At 38.3% G+C, this 23,956-nt stretch overlaps 1 protein-coding gene across 3 annotated transcripts in view; it reads right to left on the bottom strand.

Moving 5' to 3' along the window:
- P4HA1 (prolyl 4-hydroxylase subunit alpha 1) overlaps window positions 1-23,534 on the bottom strand; it is a 94,197-nt gene extending 70,663 nt beyond the window's left edge. For all 3 annotated transcript variants that reach the window (XM_068982952.1, XM_068982951.1, XM_068982953.1), the window contains exon 1: window positions 23,414-23,534. The gene's annotated coding sequence lies outside the window, so the exon portion shown is untranslated. The remainder of the gene's footprint in view (window positions 1-23,413) is intronic.
- Between the last annotated feature and the right edge of the window lie 422 nt (window positions 23,535-23,956).

The raw sequence follows: 23,956 nt of genomic DNA, 5'->3' as shown, positions 1-23,956 counted from the left end.
GAGTAAACTGATTTAATAACCTAGTAAGAGCTACTATCTTATTTTTCATAGAAGAGTACTCACTTGATATTTCATGTTAAAAGAAAAATATACATGTTTGCTATCACCATGATAATATATGCTTTAAAATGCTGTTTGTTTTCTCTTTAGTTACTACTACAGTTAGATCAACCGGATAGTAGTACACTTTTTCATTAAGTTTACTTTGCGATCTAGATCTAAGTCATGAATTTCCCATTAAAATATACCACTTTATAATAGTAACTCAATTTAAATACTACCAAAATACATTCTAAAATGTTAGAATATATTTAAAGGGACAAAATGTTTCAGAGCTTTCTGATTAAAATCCCCTTAATTCCTAACTTGGTCCATCTTTTCCCTACAATGGCTTTAAAATAAGTTCAATTAAAAGTTGTAGATTTGGAGGTGATGAATATGTTCCAAAATATACTGTGGGGATTGATGCCTGAAGAACACTGTGAAACTACTCAAAATCAACCAACCATGAACATTAAATAGGTGAACAGTGTGGTATTTAAGCTAGCAAGCTGTCTATTTAGGCTAGTAATCTCTCTCAAAGGACCCAATGTTGAGGTTTTTCTCTTATTTACTGTGTTCTATGTAAAAAATCCTTAGCCCAGTACATAGCTGTAGCATTCAGGGGGCAAAAAAAAAAAAAAACCTGGCAGCAAAGCCGTTCTGTCTGTCTTTCTTTTCTGGAATGGATTCTTCATGGCAGATGCAGATTTTCAACTAACCAGCAGATTTCACCCTGCTTTCCCAAAGGCCCTGTTAGCACTCTTCTCTTGCTCCTTCTTTACCACATAAACATGGACTTTTAAGTTCTTCTTTATTACCTTACAGGAAAACAAGTTACCCCTGTAATACTGTTTACCCCAGTAACAGACACCCATTGCTTATTCTCACTTGTCACCCTATTCCTTTGTGCAGGCACCTCCGATTCTCCCCAAGAGACTTCACCGAAAGCAACAGGTTCAAGTCCACATTAGAAAACTCCCTATCTCTCACTCACTCACTCACACACACACACACACATTTTCCACATTAGGAAACTCCCAATCTCTCTCTCACACACACACACACCAACACACATATACACACACCATTTTCCACCTAACTTGAATCAATAAAAATAGATCACCGCAGAAACTGACATGCTGGAAGTCCTCCTAAGCCTCCTCCTCCAGAACCACACAGTAGTGAAATACACTGTTCTCTTGGCTGCCTTACAGTAACTCTTTGGGAAGGCTTCTAGAATGTAGCAGATGCAGACACTTCCTCTCCTGGGCTCTTGCCAAAGCCCAAGGTTTTTTCAAAACCCTGGGCTGTCTGAACAGTCTAGAATTTTCTCACTGTTTAAACAGATTTCTGCCATAATTTCTTCATAAATGAATGTTATTTCCAGCAAATACAAATGCTTTTGCTGTACCAAGAGAAGGCTAACCAGAAATGTTGTCTAAACATTAACTCTGATGAGAAAGTTTAGATCTGTCAGATAAGAAGTTATCATTTTTTTCATTGCTAAAATGTATTTTGTCACTAAAGTTTCTCTGTCATCTTTCATTGTCCTTAAATCTTACAATGAATCACAAAACACTGGCCTACAGAAATTACCAAAAAAGCTTGAAAATTTCTTTATTCTAGATGAGATAAAGAGTCATAATAACAAAAAACAAAACAACAAAAGTTAATGGACCTCTGGAAAAAGAATTTTTAAACTTAAAAATAAGACAATCTATCAAAAGCCAGATGGAATTAAAATACACAAAATAATTTAGGTTTATATATTGTTTCATAAAAACTAAACTATAAACTAGGAAACTAAAGAAAATAGAGCTCATTTAAGGAACTCCTACAAATCAAGAAAAAAAACCCAAGACATCAGCAGATAGGTGGGCTGAAAGTGAAAGTCACTCAGTCGCATCTAACTCTTTGCGGCCCCATAGACTGTAGCCCACCAGGCTCCTCTGTCCATGGAATTCTCCAGGCCACAATACTGGAGTGGGTAGCTGTTCCCTTACCGAGAGGATCTTCCCAACCCAGAGACTGAACTCAGGTCTCCTGCATTGCGGGCAGATTCTTTACCATCTGAGCCACCAGGGAAGCCCAATAAGTGGGTTAAGAACACAGAAAGCCACAAAAGAGAAACTATAGTTAACGAAACCCATCAAAACAAAAACTCACTCATCAGTAATCAAGGACACAAGAAGTTGAAATAAGATAGCCAGTTTATACCTATCAAACGAACAATTAAACAAATTCAACAACTAAATTTAAAATACCTAATGATAGTGCTATATGTCAAGAAACTTAAAATGAACATATTCCTTACTTGCAAATTCAAATGAAAAACAAGATTTAAAAATTAACATCAATCCTACAACATTCATTGCTGGTGGGATTGCAAAATGGCACAGTCACTTTGGAAGACAGTTTGACAATTTCTTAAAAAATTAAATACACTCTTACCATATGATCCAGCAATCATGTTTAGTATTTACTCAAAGGAGTTGAAAATTTATGTCCACAAAAGCCTGCACATGGATATTTATAGCAACTTTATTTATAATGGGCAAAACTTGGAAGCAACCAAGATGTCCTTTAGTAGCTGAACAGATAAACTGTGATACATCTAGGCAATGGAATATTATTCAATGCTAAAAAAGAAATGAGCTATCAAGCCATTAAAAAACATGGAGGAATTAAAAATGTTACTAAGTGAGAGAAGTCAATCTAAAAAGGGTATATACTGTATAATTCCAACTATATAATATTCTGGAAGAGGTAAAACTATGAAGAGAATAAAAAGATTAGTAGTTGGTAGAATAAGAAGGGGGATGAACAAACGGAGCACAGAGGATTTTTAGGGCAGTGAAAATACTGTGTAATATCATAATGATGAATACATATCATTATACATTTGTTCAATTTCACAGAATTTACAACACTAAGAGTGAAGGGGTAATGTTAAACTATGGACTTTGGGCAATTATGATGTGTCAATGTAGATTCATTAATTTAAAAAAAATCTGCCATTCTGGTGGGGGGCTACACATATTGGGAGCAGGGAGTACATGGGACATTTCCATACCATCCTCTTAATTTTGTTATGAAGCCAAAACTGCTCTAAAAAATTAAGTCTTAAAAAAAATAAACTCTATACAACTCTGGTGAAATCTATACTGAAGAAGATGATTAAGTTTCTACTACACTCTGATAGAAAGTTATAAATAAATACTAATCAAAACAAAGAAAAAACAACATTATAATATGATCATAATTTTTCAAGAAAATATGCAGAGGAAATTCACCAAATTGTAGTTGTCTCTGGAGAGCAGAACATTACGTGATTTTTTTTTCTTCCTATTTTTCAGTATTTTCCAGATGTCAAGGGTTTGGGCATCCCTGGTGGTTCATTGGTAAAGAACCCACCTGCCAATACAGGAGACACAAGTTTGATCAGGAAGATTCCTGGAGAAGGAAACGGCAACCCACTCCAGTATTTCTGCCTGGGAAATCCCACAGACAGAGGAGCCTGGTGGTCCACTGTCCATGAGCTCGCATAAGAGTCGGACACGACTTAGCAACTAAACAACAACACAGGGTATATTTACTTTCATACTCAATGCTTATTTTTTCTCATGTAATAGGTTTTTATGATTTAATTGTTTTATTGAAGTATAGTTGTTTTGCAATGTGCAAGTCTCTGCCGCACAGCAAAGTGACTCAGGTATATACATACATTCTTTTTTAAAATATTCTTTTCCACCATGGTTTATCACAGGATATTGAATATAGTTCCCTGTATATATAGTAGCCTGCTCCAGAGTGGGACCATGTTGTTTATGCATCCCATATATAGCAGTTTACATCTGCGGATCCCAAACTCCCCATTTTTCTCTCCCCACCCCCACCCTTCCCCCTCGGCAGCCACAAGTTTGTTCTGTCTGTGAGTCTTTTTCTGTTTTGTAGACAGGTTTACTAGTGCCATATTTTAAGACTCCACATATAAGTGATATCAGGATATTTGTCTTTCTCTGTCTGAGTTACTTCACAGTATGCTAATCTCCAGGTGCATCCATGTTGCTGCAAATGGCATTCCATTGTTTTTCATGACTGAGTGGTACGCTATTTTATATAGGTACCACATCACCTTTATCCATTCATTTTTCAATGAACATTTAGGATGTTTCTCTGTTTTGGCTATTGTGAGTGATGCTGCTATGAACACAGGGGTGCATGTATCTTTTGGAACTATAGTTTTGTCTGGGTATATGCCCAGGAGTGGGATTGCTGGATCATATGGCAGTTCTATTTTTAGTTTTCTGAGGAACTGCCACACTGTATTTCACAGTGGCTATACCAACCAACATTCCTGCCACCAGTGTAGAAGGGTTCGCTTTTCCATACACTCTCTGCAGCACTTTCTATTTGTAGACTTTTTAATGATGGCCATTCTGACCAGTGTGAGATGGTAGCTCACTGTGGTAAACATGATGTGGTACCTATATAAAATAGCATACCACTCAATCATGAAAAAGAATGGAATGCCATTCCACTGGAATGGAATGTTTTGATTTGCATTTCTCTAACTGTATTTGCTTTTATAATGACGAAAATTAACTCTATACAAAATAAAAAACCTAAAACATCAAATTCCATATTCTGGCACCGTAAGCCTTTGATGAAATAGTTAACCACACTCTAACACAATAAAGTGGCTAACATGTTTGTGTATGTCCCATTTTCTAACTCTATAATCCTCTAGATTTCTTGCTGTGCTTGAAAGATTGTTAAGCTTATTTGAAAGCAACCCAAAGTGTGCCACTCCTGACAATGTAGTGGCACACTTTCCTATTCTCCTTTTTCCCAGAAATAGACATATGACCCAGGCTAAGCCAGTCACTGACCCTCATTCCTATGAATTTAACTGTTGAAGAGTGGGCTTAAGAAATGATAAAAAGCAGCTCTTTCTGGCGTTGCTACGCTCAGAGGACGTGAATTTGGAGCTGCCTGTGACCATCTGTGCCACCTGACAAGCATACACAGGAACCTAATCTATAAAAATGACAAAGTTATGCAGAAACAAGCAGTTTTACAAGCTCTATGGCCCTGATTCTTGTAGTCTCTGCTCTGAACCTGTGAACTTCCCCAATAATCTTCCAACTCAGCCGAGGGAGCCTGTAAATTCCCTTTTTCTTAAACTAGTTTAAGTTGGATTTCTGTCACTTGCAATAGAAAATTCAGACCCTCTCACAGCATTACTCCAAATTACCATGCCAACCTAAACTAGTTAATATAAATGAAGATGGAGTATATAGCAGTGGTTCTAACCTTTAGCTGAATCAGATCACCCAAAGGTCAAAGTACCTAGATCACATATACAAGTTCTCAGGTGATGCTGCTGCTGCTGCTGCTCTGGTGATCACACTTTGAGAACCACAGGATATGACTACCTCTTGAAATCATACAAAAGGTGCTCTCTGCCTTTAAAATATATTTTACTTCAATTTATTTTTTTAGAACATATCACAGAATTTCTAATTACCCTAGGGAATGGTTTCTCTAATCTGTATGAATACTATGCCTCATGCACATTCTTTAGAAACCTTAAGTGGCATGTTTATAGACAAGCATATCCTTATCAATCACAGGTTTTTAAAACATAACGGTTTCTTTACTTACGATGTCTCACTTCCATTTATTACCACCTTTGTTCAGTTAGCAGCGTGCAAAGCAATCATTATGTACAACTAAGAGTAAAGCATCCCAAAAGACATTAGGGTTTTATCAAAAACAGTAAGATAAATGCCTTCTGTTCTAAATCCTCAAACAAGCTTGAAATAGAATTTAAATGGGTTAAAGAGGATGCAGTCTTCTTCAAAAGAAGGTAAATCTCAGATCCGAGAGAAGACATAATGAAAGAAAGACAGAAAAGAAGGGAGAAAGGAGGAAAGGAAAGAAAGACAAGAGACAGATACAAAGACAAATTTATACAGGAATAAAATTTATTACTAAAACAGTATGGATAAGTTACTCATAATATTTTGGTTCTTGGTTGGATGGCAGTTTCATAAGTGTCTATTAATCTATAAATAATCTATATATATTACATATAATGTTTGAAATGCATTAATATTTTTAAATTAAAATTTTTTTTAATTTTAAATATTTTAAAAACTATAAAAAAACAAAAACCTGGGAAACATATTCTCTGGTAGACCTGGACAAAAATAAAATGCAAAGTGTACTGTTTATCTAAAACTTTCCTACTGTCCTTCTTCTAGGAAAGTCCAGTCCCACATACTCACAGATAAACCAAACCTGGGAACAGATTTTAAAACAGTTCTACTACATTGTAAATATGACTCTGAGTTATCAGGATTCACTGAATTGTATATTTTTGTTATTCAGTGGATTACTAGAACAGGGCATCTGGCAAATAATTCTATTAGCCTTTTGGTCTAACATTTTTCTTCCAAGAAAAAAAAATGCAACATTAACAAGTCTGTCTTTCCCAAACAAATCACTCAAAAATTAGGCAGACTAAAGAATGCTTAATATTCTTTCTCTGACACGAAAAACTTTTTACAGGGCTCCTAACAGTCTCTCCACATCTTCCACAACTTATTCCAAACCCTCTTTTAGAGGGTTCCAATTTTAAGATTATTTTTCCTCATACAAATTCCATACTCAACTGTTGGTTTTCCTGACATTTGTGTTAATCTTTCTGACAGGTTTTATGGTCAGCACAAAATATCAACACACATTCAAGCTGCTAATTCAGGGCACTGCAACGTGGTATATACATCTAGACAGAATGTCTCTTTCATATAAGCAAGATGGATTTTCCAAGACAACTAAGAGTGATTGCTAATAGAACCAGTTATATTTCTGTTCTGCCCTGTAGTCGCTCTGCCAATTGCCATTTGCTTTAACTTAACTCTAAGAATCCCAGTCATACTTCTGCTCCCAAAGTGAGTGAGCTGCATCTCTGGTACATACATAAAATCTGGGATGAGTGCTTCAATGGTATGACCAATGTTTCAATTAAAAACCCAGAAGTCATGCTAGCCTAATTGCCACAATTTTCTATACTTGAGCAGTGAACCCAGTCTTTGGCATCATTCCAATGGAACAGCAGTTTAGGATATGACTGGAGAGAACCTCTAAACCAAGATACTGCCCTTAACTCAAAGTGCTATGTAGGCTGTCTTTCAAAGGTTCTTTCAAAGCTCAGTCGTCCCTATCAGAAGTAATCTGAAGATAAGATCATTTCAAAAACACACGCTTGTTTTTCCCTATAGGGCACCTCCATCATCCCTACTCTTTCTTCTGGAAATTGTCCCCTTCTACCTTTTGAACTGCCCCAGTTCACCTTTAATTCATTCCCATAGTTTTACCAGTCATGTTATATAGCATGATACTTCTCCCTGACCAAGTGGCCATTCAAAGTTTTTTGTCAGAAAATTTGAAAATGAAACTGAGAAAAGAGGTGGCAGGCACTCTTTGAATGTCTGAACTATTTTATAAATAAAGCTTGGGAAAAGTTAGGAACCAAGTGAATGAAGCTTATCTAGAAAGATTTAAAAATGAGGCACGTACACAGAGAGGAAGACAGACAAGAGACAGAAGAAAACATGCTGATGTTCCAATTATTCTGGAAATTTAATCATACTCCTGACCTCTGTTGCTAAGACAACTTCCTATCGCCACAATTCTTAAATACCATTATGGACTAGTATGAGTTAAGATTTCTGTTTAACCCAGAGTCCTAATTAATATACTTTCTCTCTTCTCTAAAGAAGATGTCCACCAATATATTGTGAGAAAGCCCTTAAACAAAGAAGGTAAGAAACCCACTACCAAAGCACCCAAGATTCAGTGTCATGTTACTCCACGTATTCTGCAACACAAATGCTGGCCTATTGCTCTGAAGAAACAGTGTACTAAGAAAAATAAGGAAGAGGCTGCAGAATATGCTAAACTTTTGGCCAAGAGAATGAAGGAAGCCAAAGAAAAATGGCAATAACAGATTACCAAGAGACGGAGGCTGTCCTGAGAACTTCTGAGTCCAGTCAAAAATGAGGTGTTCCAAGAGTGACAAATAAGATCTAACATCAGATCTAAAAACTAAATTAAAAAAAAATGTATATATATATATACATACACACACACACACACACTTTCACTCATCAACCCTGTTTCGTTAAGGCAAACTAAAAAAGGTAGATAATTCTCATGTATTTACTGCCCTCTATTCCCCAGCACCAAAAAGCAATATTTTTCAATGCTCTTTTAATGTTTTTCTTAATTTTAGAAATTCAATGAATTTATATGTGAGATACAAAGTTTAAGAATAAATATGAATTTAATCCATTAAAAAAATATTTAAACTGAATTCAAAACTGAAGTTAAGCTCAATATTTAAAGTTTCTATTTCTAAGAAAGTCAAGTTCCCCTAAACTAGAAACATTTTAATAATAATTGTAGGCTGAGGGGAAAGTTTGAGAAAGAAACAAATCTTATTTATAATTAAAATGTTACCATTCTTCAGTGATTTTTAAACTGTGTTTTTTAAATTGTATAATATACCTCTCAATTATTTCAAACACTTTAGTTAGGAATGCATACATTTCCCAATATAGGATAAAGTATCAGGATTCTTTTTCTCAGAACAGGAAAAAAACAAAAATTACCATTTGTGAGACTAGGAGTCCTGCAATTTAGTAAAATTTCATCAGTAATGTTGACTTTTATTTGGTGGTCCCTTTAAAGGGAAGCAGAATAAGCAAAAAGATAAGGTATCTACTATGAGGCCAAACTTGACCACTAGCTAATAAGAAAAATCAGCAGTATTTCAGATGAAAGTGCCTTGAACAATGCCTGATACCTAGAAGACTCTTAAGAAATGTTACTTTTGGATGTGGGGCAAGAGCACAAGAATAAATGGATTTGTTGCCAAGAGTGTCTCAAGGACATGGAAAAAGAGGTGACTTGGAGAATTGTGGGAAACCCAGGCAACATCAACCCTGGGCTAAGGCAGTGAAAAGAACCAAGAAGCCCAAGAAGTCCAATCTACTAGCAAACGGATGCACAGGGTTTATAATTTAGGGATTTGAGTGGGAGAAAAAAGTGGACAGAGGCAGTGGAAGGGAAGAAGTAAAAGAAATAAACATTAAGTTAAACATGCTCTCCTTGTGGCTTGTAAAAATGCTGGTATTTCCAAAAATTAACATAGTCTATATATTTCTCATCTGACGAATTTGCAGTACCTTCTCTTTATTAATGAAACTATGTGTTTCATAACATGAGTATCAATAAATATTGATTAGGATATTAAAAACAGCAATAATATAAAACACAGCAATTCTTTAAACTTTCTTTAAACTTTAAACTTTAAGTTTGTTTTCTAGTTTAAAGAGTGTTAAATATAAACATGAGAAAGTTTAAAGCCTAATTTCTAAGTTTAAAGAATATACTTGGATATACATGTAAAAAGCTTAAAACTTTATACAGTAATTAAAAGAATTCGAAAAATGTTAACAATTGTCTGAGAGGGAATCACAATTAATTCTCTTTACTCAATTTCTGCATTTTAAGAAACATTTTTAACAGAAAATTTGTATTTCTATAAATAAACAAATATCCAAGCTAACAAATGAAGTCAAAGTAGCACTGAAGTGAAAAGATCAAGTCAAACCATTGGGTTAATAAAATTCAAATGAGCAACTCCATACTTCTACTAGGGTATAATACCACCATCAATCCCTTCTGCTCAAAAAACAAATTGTATGTATATTTGATTTACAGAAAAAATCCTGATAAGGCAACTGCAGTGTCTTTGCTACCCTTAGGATACAAGTGGAAAATAAAATCTTGCACAATACACATTTCAGATTTATTCAACTTAAACAAGGAATATGTGGGCTTCCCAGGTAGCTCACTGGTAAAGAATCCACCTGCCAATGCTGGAGACTGGGTTTGATCCCAGGGTCGGAAGGCGGGTTATACTTCATGGGGTTGCAAAAGAGTCAGACGTGACGTAGCCAGTAAAACAACAAGGAACATGTGGTAAAGCAAACTACTCCAAAAGAAGTGTTTTCAATGAAACTTCCTTAAAGATTGATTTTTTAAATTATTTTAATTGGAGGATAATTACTTTACAATATTGTGATTTTTGCCATACATCGACATGAATCAGTCATGGGTGCACATGTGTCCCCCCATCCTGAACCCCCCTCCCAAATCCCTCCCACCCTATCCCTCTGGGTTGTCGTGATTTTTTTTTTTAAAGCAAGCTACTACTACTTGAAAAATTATCATTTACAAAAAAGCAGCATTTCCTTTAGAAAAAGACCTAGAAACAAGAACCAATCACCGGAAGCAACAGCAACCAATATGTTAATTACCTGGGAATAAACTTAAGAAAACTTTATATTGACCCTAAAATTAACTCAAAATGTATCCAAGATTATCTTGAAATCTAAAACTACAAACCTCTTGGGGAAAAAAACAGAGGTAAGTGCTTGATTAAGCCCTTAAACATTAATATCTAGAAAATAATTTCTTAGATGTGACACATAAAATGCACAAGAAGCCAAGGAAAAAATTAAATTGGACCTCATCAAAATTTAAAACTTTCACCTTTCAGGAAAGTGAAAAGACAACCAAAAGAATGGTAAAAAAAAAAAAAAATTAAATATCATATCTCTAACAAAAGTTTAGTACCTAGTATACAGTATTCTTAGAACTGAACAATAGAAAATAATCCACTTTTTAAATGAGAAAAGGATTTGAAGAGACATTTCTCCAAGGAAGCTACAAATGGCCAATAAGTACATGAAAAAACGCAACATCACTAGTCATTCAGTTGCTTAGTCTTGTCCGACTCTTTGCGAACCTATGGACTGCAGTACGCCAGGCTTCCCTGTTCATCACCAACTCCCGGAGTTTACTAAAACTCACATCCATCGAGTTGGTGATGCCATCCAAACATCTCATCCTCTGTTGCCCCCTTCTCCTCCTGCCTTCGATCTTTCCCAGCATCAGGGTCTTTTCAGATGACTCAGTTCTTCGCATCAGGTGGCCAAAGTACTGGGAGTTTCAGCTTCACTATCAGTCCTTCCAATGAATAGTCAGGACTGATCTCCTTTAGGATGGACTGGTTGGATCTCCTTGCAGTCCAAGGGACTCCCAAGAAAAGAGTCTTCTCCAACACCACAGTTCAAAAGCATCAATTCTTCGGCGCTCAGCTTTCTTTATAGTCCAACTTTCACATCCATACATAACTACTGGAAAAACCATAGCCTTGACTAGACGGACCTTTGTTGACAAAGTAATGTCTCTGCTTTTTAACGTGCTGTCTAGGTTGGTCATAACTTTCCTTCCAAGGAGTAAGTGTCTTTTAATTTCATGGCTGCAGTCACCATCTGCAGTGATTTTGGAGCCCCCCAAAATCAAGTCTGTCACTGTTTCCCCATCTATCTGTCATGAAAAAATGGAACCAGATGCCATGATCTTAGTTTTCTGAATGCTGAGGTTTAAGCCAACTTTTTCACTCCCCTCTTTCACTTTCATCAAGAGGCTCTTTAGTTCTTCACTTTCTGCCATAAGGGTGGTGTCATCTGCATATCTGAGGTTATTGATATTTCTCCCAGCAATCTTGATTCCAGCTTGTGCTTCATCTAGCCCAGTGTTGCCTATGATGTACTCTGCATATAAGTTAAATAAGCAGGGTGACAATATACAGCCACTACGTAGTCCTTTCCCGATTTGGAACCAGTCTGTCGTTCAATGTCCAGTTCTAATTGTTGCTTCCTGATCTGCATACAGATTTCTCAGGAGGCAGGTCAGGTGGTCTGGTATTCCCATCTCTTTCAGAATTTTCCACAGTTTGTTGTGATCCACACAGTCAAAGGCATAGTCAATAAAGCAGAAGTAGGTATTTTCTGGATCTTTCTTGCCTTTTTGATGATCCAACAGATGTTGGCAATTTGATCTCTGGTTCCTCTGTCTTTTCTAAAACCAGCTTGAACATCTGGAAGCTCACGGTTCACATATTCCTGAAGCCTGGTTTGGAGAATTTTGAGCATTACTTTGCTAGCATGTGAGATGAGTGCAATTGTGCCGTAGTTTGAGCATTCTTTGGCACTGCCTTTCTTTGGGATTGGAATGTGGCCACTGCTGACTTTTCCAAATTTGCTGGCATATTGAGGGCAGCACTTTCAGCATCATCTTTTAGGACTGGAAATAGCCCAACTGGAATTCCATCACCTCCACTAGCTTTGTTTGTAGTGATGCTTCCTAAGGCCCACTTTACTTTGCATTCCAGGATTTCTGTCTCTAGGTGAGTGATCACATCATCGTGATTATCTGGGTCATGAAGATCTTTTTTGTACAGTTCTTCTGTGTATTGTTGCCCCCTCTTCTTAGTATCTTCTGCTTCTGTCAGGTCCATACCATTTCTGTCCATTATTGAGCCCATCTTTGCATGAAATATTCCCTTAGTATCTCTAAGTTTCTTGAAGATATCTCTAGTCTTTCCCATTCTATTGTTTTCCTCTATTTCTTTGCACTGATCACTGAGGAAGGCTTTCTTATCTCTCCTTGCTGTTGATTGGAACTCTGCATTCAAATAGGTATATCTTTCCTTTTCTCCTTTACTTTTCACTCCTCTTCTTTTCAAAGCTCTTTGTGAGGCCTCCTCAGACAGCCATTTTGCTTTTTTGCATTTATTTTTCTTGGGGATGGTCTTGATCCCTGTCTCCTGTACAACCTCACGAAGCTCCGTCCATAGTTCTTCAGGCACTCTTGTCTATCAGATCTAATCCCTTGAATCTATTTGTCACTTCCACTGTGTAATCGTAAAGGTTTTGATTTTGGCCATACCTGAATGATCTAGTGGTTTTTCCTACTTTCTTCAATTTAAGTCTGAATTTGGCAATAAGGTTGGCAATAAGGAGTTCATGATTTGAGACACAGTCAGCTCCTGGTCTTGTTTTTGCTGACTGTATAGAGCCTCTCCATCTTTGGCTGCAAATAATATCATCAATCTGATTTTGGTGTTGGCCATCTGGTGATGTCCATGTGTAGAGTCTTCTCTTGTGTTGCTGGAAGAGGGTGTTTGCTACAACCAATGCATTCTTTTAGAAAAGCTCTATTCGCCTTTGCCCTGCTTCATTCTGTACTCTAAAACCTAATTTGCCTGTGACTCCAGGTATCTCTTGACTTCCTACTTTTGCATTCCAGTCCCCAATAATGAAAAGGACATCTTTTTTGGGTGTTAGTTCCAGAAGGTCTTGTAGGTCTTCATAGAACCATTCAATTTCTGCTTCTTCAGCATTACTGGTTGGGGAACAGACTTGGGATTACTGTGATACTGAATGGTTTGCCTTGGAAACAAACAGGGATTATTCTGTCATTTTTGAGATTGCACCCAAGTACTGTATTCAGACTCTTTTGTTGACTATGATGGCTACTCCATTTCTGCTAAGGGATTCTTGCCCACAGTAGTCAATATAATGGTCATCTGAGTTAAATTCACCCATTCCAGTCCATTTTAGCTCACCAATTCCTAAAACGCCGACATTCACTCTTGCCATCTCCTGTTTGACCACTTCCAATTTGCCTTGATTCATGGACATAACATTCCAGGTTCCTATGCAATATTGCTCTTTATAGAACTGGACTTTGCTTCTATCACCAGTCACACCCACAACTGGGTGTTGTTTTTGCTTTGGCTCCGTCTCTTCATTCTTTCTGGAATTATTTCTCCACTGATCTCCAGTAGTATATTGGACACCTACTGACCTGGGAAGTTCACCTTTCAGTGTCCTATCTTTCCGCCTTTTCATACTGTTCATGGGGTTCTCAAGGCAAGAATACTGAAGTGGTTTGCCATTCCCTTCTCCAGCGGACTACATTTTATCAGAACTCTCCACCATGACCCGTCCGTCTTGGGTGGCCCTACACAGCATGGCTCATAGTTTCATTGAGTTAGACAAAGCTGTGGTCCAGGTGATCAGATTGGTTAGTTTTCTATGATTGTGGTTTTCAATCTGTCTGCCCACTGATGGAGAAGGATAAGAGGCTTATGGAAGTTTCCTGATGGGAGAGACTGACTGAGGGGGAAACTGGGTCTTGTTCTGATGGGCGGGGTTATGCTCAGTAAATCTAACAATTTCCTATTGATGGGTGGAGCTGTGTTCCCTCCCTGCTATCTACCTGGGGCCAAACTATGGTGGAGGTAATGAAGATAATGGTGACCTCCCTCAAAAGATGCCATGTGTGTACTGCTACACTCAGTGCCCCCAACCCTGCAGCAGGCCACCACTGACCCACGCCTCAGCTGGAACCTCCTGGACACTCCCGGGCAAGTCTGGGTCAGTCTCCTGTGGGGTCACTGCTCCTTTCTCCTGGGTCCTGATGCACACAAGGTTCTGTTACGTCATTATGGAAATATAAATGAAATACCACTATGAGATACCACTTCACAGCCCCTAGAATAGCTATAGTAATAAAAAGAGTAAGTATTGACAAGGATGGGAAGAAACTGGAATACTCATACATTGCTGATAAGAATGTAAAATAGTGTAGCTACTTTGGAAAACAGTGTTCCTAAAAAAGTTTTAGGAACTTTTCAGTTCCTAAAAAAGTTAAACATGGAGTTACCATATGATGCAACAATTCCACTACTAGGTCTATACCCAAACCAAATGAAAGCACATATCCACAGAAACATCTGTACAGAAATGTCCATAGCAGCATTGTTAATAATTGCAAATAGGTGGAAACAACCCAAATGATGACTGAATAAAAAAAATTTGATATAACCATACAATGGAACCTTATTTGCCCATAAAAGGAAATGAAGTACTGATACTGCTACAACACAAATAAACCTCGAAAACATTATGTTACATGAAAAAAATCTACAGACATAAAAAGCATATTAGTGATTGCCTAGAGCTGGGGGAGGGAGAGGAGAGTGACTACTAATAGATCTGGGGTTTCTTTTTGGAGATATTTATTTTAAAAAGGATTAAAATTGATTGTCATAATGGTTACACAACTCTGTAGATGTATTAAAATCCACTGAATTGTATACTTTAAGAGGTAAATTATATAGTATGTGAATTATATCTCAATAAAGCTGTTTAAAAAAAAAAGGAAAGAAATCAAGAACTTCCTTGGTGGTACAGTGGATAAGAATCTGCCTGCCAATGTAGGGGGTGGAGGTCTGATCCTTAGTTTGAGATCAAACCTGCTGCAGAGCAACTAAGCAACGAGAGAAGCCACGGCAATAAGAAAACCACACATGGCAACTAGAGGGTAGCCCCTGCTCACAGCAACCAGAGTAAGCCTGCCCAAAGCAAAGACCCAGCACAGCCAAAAATAAAATCAATGAATAAAATTATTTTTAAAAATCGACATAAACTCTAATTTCACTAGGTAAATCTGGGAGTAGGAATGCTAGGTCCTACGGTAAACATACATAGTGGTGGTGGTTTAGTGGTTTAGTTGCTAAGTCATGGCCAACTCTTTTGCGATCCCATGGACTGTAGCCTGACAGGCTCCTCTGTGCATGAGATTTTGCAGGCAAGAATACTGGAGTGCCATTCCCTTCTCCAGGGGATCTTCCTAACCCAGAGATCGAACCCAATCTCCCATATTGCAGGCAGATTCTTTACCAGTTAAGCCACCAGAGAAGCCCAACTATATATATGGGTTTTTTTTTTTGAATAAAATTCATTAACTTTATTCAAATTTCACCATGCATTCATGTTTTACACGTACTCATATGTGTGCATGTACGTATGTGTATTTAATTCTATGCTTTTTTTTTTTTTTTTACGTTACTTTACAATACTGTATTGGTTTTGCCATACATTGACATGAATCCACCACGGGTGTACATGCAGTCCCAAACATGAACCCCCCTCCCATCTCCCTCCCCACAACATCCCTCTGGGTCATCCCCGTGCACCAGCCCCAAGCATGCTGTATCCTGCATCGGACATAGACTGGTGATTCGATTCTTACATGATAGTATACATGTTTCAATGCCATTCTCCCAAATCATCCCACCCTCTCCCTCTCCCTCTGAGTCCAAAAGTCCGCTATACACATCTGTGTCTTTTTTGCTGTCTTGCATACAGGGTCATCATTGCCATCTGTCTAAATTCCATATATATGTGTTAGTATACTGTATTGGTGTTTTTCTTTCTGGCTTACTTCACTCTGTATAATTGGCTCCAGTTTCATCCATCTCATCAGAACTGATTCAAATGTATTCTTTTTAACGGCTGAGTAATACTCCATTGTGTATATGTACCACAGCTTTCTTATCCATTCATCTGCTGATGGACATCTAGGTTGTTTCCATGTCCTGGCTATTATAAACAGTGCTGTGATGAACATTGGGGTACATGTGTCTCTTTCAATTCTGGTTTCCTTGGTGTGTATGCCCAGCAGTGGGATTGCTGGGTCATATGGCAGTTCTATTTGCAATTTTTTAAGGAATCTCCCCACTGTTCTCCATGGTGGCTGTACTAGTTTGCATTCCCACCAACAGTGTAGGAGGGTTCCCTTTTCTCCACACCCTCTCCAGCATTTATTGCTTGCAGATTTTTTCGATCGCAGACATTCTGACTGGTGTGAAGTGGTACCTCATTGTGGTTTTGATTTGCATTTCCCTAATAATGAGTGATGTTGAGCATCTTTTCACGTGTTTGTTAGCCATCCGTATGTCTTCTTTGGAGAAATGTCTATTTAGTTCTTTGGCCCATTTTTTGATTGGGTCGTTTATTTTTCTGGAATTGAGTTGCGTAAGTTGCTTGTATATTTTTGAGATTAGTTGTTTGTCAGTTGTTTCATTTGCTATTATTTTCTCCCATTCAGAAGGCTGTCTTTTCACCTTGCTTATATTTTCCTTTGTTGTGCAGAAGCTTTTAATTTTAATTAGATCCCATTTGTTTATTTTTGCTTTTATTTCCAGAACTGCCAAATGTTAAAGTCGCTACACTGTTTTCATTGCCCAAGTCAACAAATGAAAGCTCCAACTGCTCCATGGTCTCATCAGCACGTGGTATTGTTTTTTTTATTTTTCCTTTCTTCCTTCATTTTTCTTAATGTCTTAATTTTCTCACTACTGGTTTCTTATTGCGGTTTTAACTTACAATTCTTCAATTATCAATGATGTTTAATATCTTTTGGTATATCTACTTGCTATCCATATTCCTTTTTTGGTAAAGTTTCTACTCAAATCCTTTGTTAAATTTTTAATTAGTTTGTTCATTTACTATTGAATTTTTTCTGTAGATATTCTGGATACAAGTTTTTTGTTAGATATGTGATAGGAGAATATTAACTCCCAGTCTGTGACTTGTCTTCTCACTCTCATAACACTCTTTCAAACAGCGTAAGTTCTTAATTTTGATGAAGTTGAACGTAGTACTGATTTATTCATTTATGGATCATGCTTTTGGTGTCTTTTTGCTTAAAAAAAAAAAAAAACAAACTCTGCTCAATCTAAGGTCCAAAAGATTGTCTTCTATTTTCTTCAAGTTATTTTCTAGCTTTAGGTCTTATTTTGAGATCTATGAACCATCTTGAACCAGTTTTTGCATAGACTATGGGGAATTTTTGCGCTGAGGCTACAATTAAGAAAAATTGTCTATTTTGATGTTTGAAGGCTAACTGCCTTAAAGCCCACTTCCCTTTCCCTTTGCCCCACATCTGGATAAGTTAGTATGAAAGCCTGGCCATTCTCTTCACTATTAAAGGGAAGCCAAAACCATGAAAATCCCACACATGGGAACTATCACACTCCAAGTCACAATGAAAATTAAATCAACCACCCTATTTCACTTTTGCTTCATTCTGGACTAAACCTAAGACCTCTCCTTAAGGAATCCTTTTGCAGTTGACTCAGTGAGTAAATCTTATTTCCTATTTCATATCCATTGGCACCTTTCTGTCATCTGTTCCAACATTTATACGAGTTCCTGAGCAAGGGGCTGCCCAGTGTCCAACAGAGGATATTAGATGCTCAAATAAGACAGAGTCTTTTTATATATGAACATCCAACTATTCCAGATTATCCTTTCTCTACTGAATTGCCTTAATACCCCCGTCAAAACAAACTGACCATTTTGCATGTCTGAATTCTCTATTTTGTTCCATTGATCTGTAAGTTTGTCTTTTCTCTATCTTTACTCTTGAGTATTGCAGTAATAAAATAAGTTGAAATCATGAGTTTTTCAACTTTGTTTTCTTTTTCAAAATTGTTTTACCTTTTTCTAGTTCTGTTGTTTTCCCATATCAATTTTAGAATCAGCTTGTTACTTTCTATAAGAAATCCTCTTCTCCTGAGATCTGGATGGAATTGCACTGACTCTATTAGATGAGCTCAGGACAAATGGTCATCTTAACAATATTAACTCTTCCAATACATGAATATGGTATCTCTCTCCACTTATGTAAGTCTTCTTTGGTTCCTTCCATTGCTGTCTTGTAATTTTCATTATACAAATCTTGCACATGTCTTGTAAAGCTAATACTAAATATTTTATAAGTTTTGGTGCTACTGAGATGGTACTTTAAAATTTTTATTTCCAATTGTCCTTTGTTATTATATAGAAATACAACTGATTTGTTATATATTGACCTTCTATCCTTTAACCTTGCAGAATTCACTTATTAAAAGATTTTCTGCACAGACATTCTGTCCATGACTAGAGCCGGTTGCTGCCCTTTGAAACACACTGTTAAAAGAATTAAAACAAGCCACAGTCTGGGAAAAAATATTTCCCTATCACATATGCAGCTATTCCACTCTTAGACATTTATGTCAGAGAAAAGAAAGTATAAATTCCTCCAAAGACTTATATGTGAATGCTCATAGTAGCTTTATTTGTAATAGTTAAAAGCTAAAAACCACCCAAATGACCCTCAATTAGAACATGGACAAAAACAAAGATTACAGTATATCTATACAATATAATATTACCCAACAATAAAAAGACACAAACGCATAACGATATCGATGAATTTCAAAGCACTAATACTGAGTTTAAGAAGCCAGACATCCTCCCCCCACCACAAGAAATACATACTACATGAGGGGTCTCAAACAGTCGGACACGACTGAATGACTGAACTGAAAGTCCTTTAATTGTTATCAGATTGATTAAAAATCTTTAATCTGATTAAAAAAGCCCAATTCAATCCCCTAGAAAATTCTTAGTGGGAAGAAAAAATGACTGGCATAAGAATTTTTACTGTGTTTCTTTTCCAAAATAAAAAAAAGTACAGGTAGAAAGAAAACTAGTTAAGGTTTTGCTCAACAGGTAGATAAAATAAACCACTAAATTTCAGGCTTCTCTTCACAATATTTACAATGAAGAAATAGCTCAAGTGCCCAACAAGAAAAAAAGGCAGTATATTAACTTGATATAACATCACTATTTAAATGAAAAATATGCAAACCAAAACATAGACATTTATATAAAACACTAAGCAGGAAGTTTAAGAAGTCCAAGAGACTACTCATTCACTGATCACAACTATGTAAGAAACATAAATCTCTACACTATATTGCTTTTGTCAATGTACAACCAAATGCACTAATAGTCACACTGATCATCCAAACAACATCAGAAAAAGGAATGTGTTTCATTATATCAAGTTCAAAACTGTTGGAGTAAACGTAATGAAATCCTTTGAGTTTCATTAGTTTTTACTGAAGCACAATTATTTGGCTAGAAAAAACTAATGCGAGAATAGCTTTAATTTATACAAATAAATTTCATTGGGTAGAAACATAAACGAAGCTTTAACTAATGAAGCTTTCACAAAACCACATACCCACTTTATTTGGCTTGTCTCATATATTCATTTACTATACACACACACACACATTCATACCTTATAATTTAAAGATTCAAGATCTTAGGACTTCCCTGGTGGTCCAGTGGCTAAGACTCCAAGCTCCCAATGCAGGAGGCCCACTGGGTTCCATCCATGGTCAGGGAACTAGATCCCACATACCACAACTAAGAGTTTGCATGGCACAATGGCCTGGTGCAGCCAAATACACAAATATTTTTTAAAAAGATTCAAGATCTCACTGTAAGAAGAGCAATAAAGTGTAATGCCAAGGGTCTATGCAATTTATCTTTCTTTACCTTCAAGCATTTTCCACTTTTAGAGCAGAACCAAAGATATGTTACAATATGTAAGGGGGTGAGGGGAGGCCAATATGATGTATAATTACCCAGGCAATTAAGCAATTCAACAATTTTCCAACCAACTTATTCACTTTGTTAAAAACTCTTCTCTGCACAGTTGTTCAGTCATGTCAGACTTTTTGTGACCCTTCGGACTGTAGCCCACCAGGCTCCTCTGTCCAGGGAATTTCTCAGGCAAGAATACTGGAGCGGGTTGCCATTTCCTCCTCCAGAGGATCATTCCCAACCCGGGAAATGACCCCTGTCTCCTGCACTGCAGTCGGATTCTTTACCATTGAGCCATCCAGGAAGCCCTAAAAACTCTTTTAGCCAAAGTTTACTAGGGTAATCTATACAGTCAAGGCCAGTCAGACATAAAGCCTAGATCTATTTTCAAAAATATTCAAGAAATCCTGCCTCAAGATACCTAGATGCCTTTATTCCGTATCTCTCTTTACTTTTTAGTTCTTAACAGGGTTAGGGTTTTTAGAATTTACAGATGCACTTACGGAGGGAGAAAATTTCTGTAAATGGTGATTAAAATTCCACACTGATATGTGTACTTGCATTTTCAGACCCAGAGTCCACACCTTCTATCAGATTTCCAATGGACTTCACGACCACAAAAGAGGTTGAGAACTACTACTATGAATCGCACAGGGTTAGTTCAAATGTAAGTGATGTAATTATATTCCTCCCAGTTGATAACTGCTAAGCAAAATAAGGCATTCTGTTCACCGAAGTGAAGGCTCACAAGTTTTAGGCTGCATGCATGGAATAAAAGCAGGAGCTCAAACCTATCTGCCCTATGAAAGATACTGCTTGTCAGTATACAACCCACTCTGAGGTAATAGAAAAGGTTAACATCTCCTTACCAAAAAGCCAAGATTCACCTGCAACAACCTGCACTACTCTAGTAATACACAGCTTTTTTTTCATTAGTCTATTACACTAATTTTTTCTGCAATAATTAAAAGTACATTTCCACTTTTTTCACTATTTTAATTACCAAAATGGCAAATACAATTATCCGCTTACCAAAATCCTTGATTTTCAGTACTTCAAAATAAACTCATAAGATATGACATGTAAGATATCAAAGCAAATAGCATTCTTCACCTAAAGACACAAAGTAGCCCTTTTCTTAGTAACTAGTTAAATCTATAAGAATCATTTGCCATCAGACATCTAAAATACTGACAGGACTTAAGGCATAATGTACTAAAACCAAAACTGACAGGACTTTCAAAGCTAAATAACAGGACTTCCCTGGTGGTCCAGTAGTTAAGAATCCAATTACCAATGCAAGGGACCTGGGTTTGATCCCTGGTCTGGAAATATCTCACATGTGGAGGAGTAACTAAGCCCATGTGCCAAACTACTCAAACCCCTGCAGAGCACTGTGCTCTCCAAGAGAAGCCACCGCTATAAAAAGACTGTGCAGGCAACTAGAGAGTAGTCCCTGCTCACCACAATTAAAGAAAGTCCATGGGCAGAAAGGGAGAGCCAGCACAGCCAAAAATAAATAAAAAAGTTTTAAGGTAAGTAATAAAACTTACGCTTCCCACGGGGGGTGGGGGGAAGGTAAAATATGAAGTTCATCGTTAAGATTAGGAATTACATTCACAGGCTAAAAGCGTCAAAGTTTTAAAAAAAATCACTGAGTGTCTAAATTTTAAATCAAGGGAAAAACCCTTATTCAAGGTTGTTCACTTTCAGCTTCTTAAATATTTCTTGCTTATCATATCCATTTTTTCCATAGATATTTGATCAGAAAAATCCCTTTTAAGTGTTTCATAAATTCCAGTATTCCCGCTATGAACGCTTGAATATTTCATCAGATTATTTTAAGGAAAAGACTAGCCTCATTCATAAGCTACATATAAATCTAAAAGGGGAAATAAGTTTCTTGCCAGAACCTATTAAAAAAAAGAAGAGGCAAAAGTTGATGAAAGAACACTGCTGCCACGTCTTTTCCCTTCCCCCACTCAGTAGTGGCTATTCCATTCCTTCAGAGTGCATTCCAAGGGAAAGTCCAAGAGCCACAGCTCTCAAGAGAAACCAGAAACAGTTAAGTTGAAACTGGCAAGCCTCTTTGGCCTTTTAGATCAATTTCCTAAAAGGAGATCCAGCTTCTGCTTCATCCCTTTCTTAAAGCAAACAGTGCAAAATTCCAACTCCTGTCCATTCTATCCCGAACGCCTATGTTGTTAGTGTCTACGACCTGACTGCATTTAATACATTCGATTATTTAGGAGAAATGGTCTTATGAAACCATTCCTCCCGCCCCCTTAAAAACATGCAGCTGCGGGCCATCCATGTAACTCAACTCAAACTTCTCACACAGAAACAGAATTTGATTTACTGATGTGGACTTTTAAAAGCTGCAAACTCGGCTGAGAGAAAGAGAGGGGGATGGGAAAAGCTCATGTGTCTAAAAAAATTTTGTGGCAGAAGAAGGAAGGAAGAAGACTAGCTTCCCTGTTCACTGGAGGATCTGACAGCCGACTTCCTCAACCTAGCTGCCCGAAACTCGCCGCCCGGGGCTACCTACCTCCAGCTGCTCAATCAGCCCGCGGCGCGCAACAGATGAGTTAAACCTGAACTTTCCCGGTAGGTCCGCTTCCCAGACCCACGACTCCGGCAGAATAAAAATGCCCGAGCGCTTCAGCCTCGGGTCTAAGCTTTAAAAACCGCTCTCTATTGCCACATGCTAACCATCTGCGGCTGTGGAGGCCGAAAACCCTTGCATACCTCTCAGCTGTGACGGGAGGGACCCACGTAGGCGAGGCGCTTGGAAAACTCAACAGGGTGATTCCTCCCCAGGAAGGAATATTCAAGAAAGTGCTGGTCCCCGGGGCGGAGACTGAGGCTGCCGCAGCCCCAGCGGTCGGGGGCGCCAACCTGCGAGGCGGTGGAAAGGGGAGCACGGAGGACTGCTAAAGGGCCTCTGGGGCTCCCAGGGGAAACGGGGCTCAGGGCGAGTCTCCAAAGAAGAAGATACTGAGGCAACAGTAGTAAACTGGGGAGCACCGTCCCCCCCGCCCCCGAGCCATACCACGAGAGGGGGCAGGGACCAGACCAGCAGAGCCATCGAGAAAGGCCACGGCTGCCCAAGGACTGCAGCCTCAGTCCCCAAGGTCGGGGGAACGTCTCACCTGGGAAGTGGCACGCGAGAGCTGCGCGTTCTTCAGTACCCGGTCGCCTGCACCCGGCCGGCTCCCTACTCCTTTCCCTCAGCCCGCTGGCGGCGCGACTGGGCAGCAGAGGGAGCCAGTTAGCCCTTTTATAACCTCCAGACTGCGACGGCTGCGCTGAGGAGGAGGCGACTGCAACCCTCGCTACGTGAGCTCGATCACACCAGCGGCCCGGCGTCTGCGCAGGCGCCCAGCCCCGGCCCTCTCCGCCCCTACCCGTGGCCCACGGCCCACGCCCCGGACTCCTCACCAGCCTGTGGAGTCTGAGGCCGAGAGGAGGGACCGGCGGGCGGGCCTAAGATGTAACGCGCCTGCGCGGGGCTCTCACCACGCCACCGTCTCCATGGTTACCTGGGATTTGCGCTGCTTCTTTCAACAGGTTGTTTAGAGCCTGAATTTTGGGATCGGCCCCTCAATCAGGCCTGAGCGACGAAACCACCAGCGAGGAAATGTCTTAAATGTGAGAAGAGGAACAAGAGGAACATGGAAGCATAGAAAATAAAG

The sequence above is a fragment of the Capricornis sumatraensis genome, chromosome 10 (assembly GCF_032405125.1).
Source record: "Capricornis sumatraensis isolate serow.1 chromosome 10, serow.2, whole genome shotgun sequence".
NCBI lineage: Eukaryota > Metazoa > Chordata > Mammalia > Artiodactyla > Bovidae > Capricornis > Capricornis sumatraensis.
The sequence above is the reverse complement of the archived record's forward strand: the minus strand, read 5'-3'. Positions and strand labels throughout refer to the sequence as shown.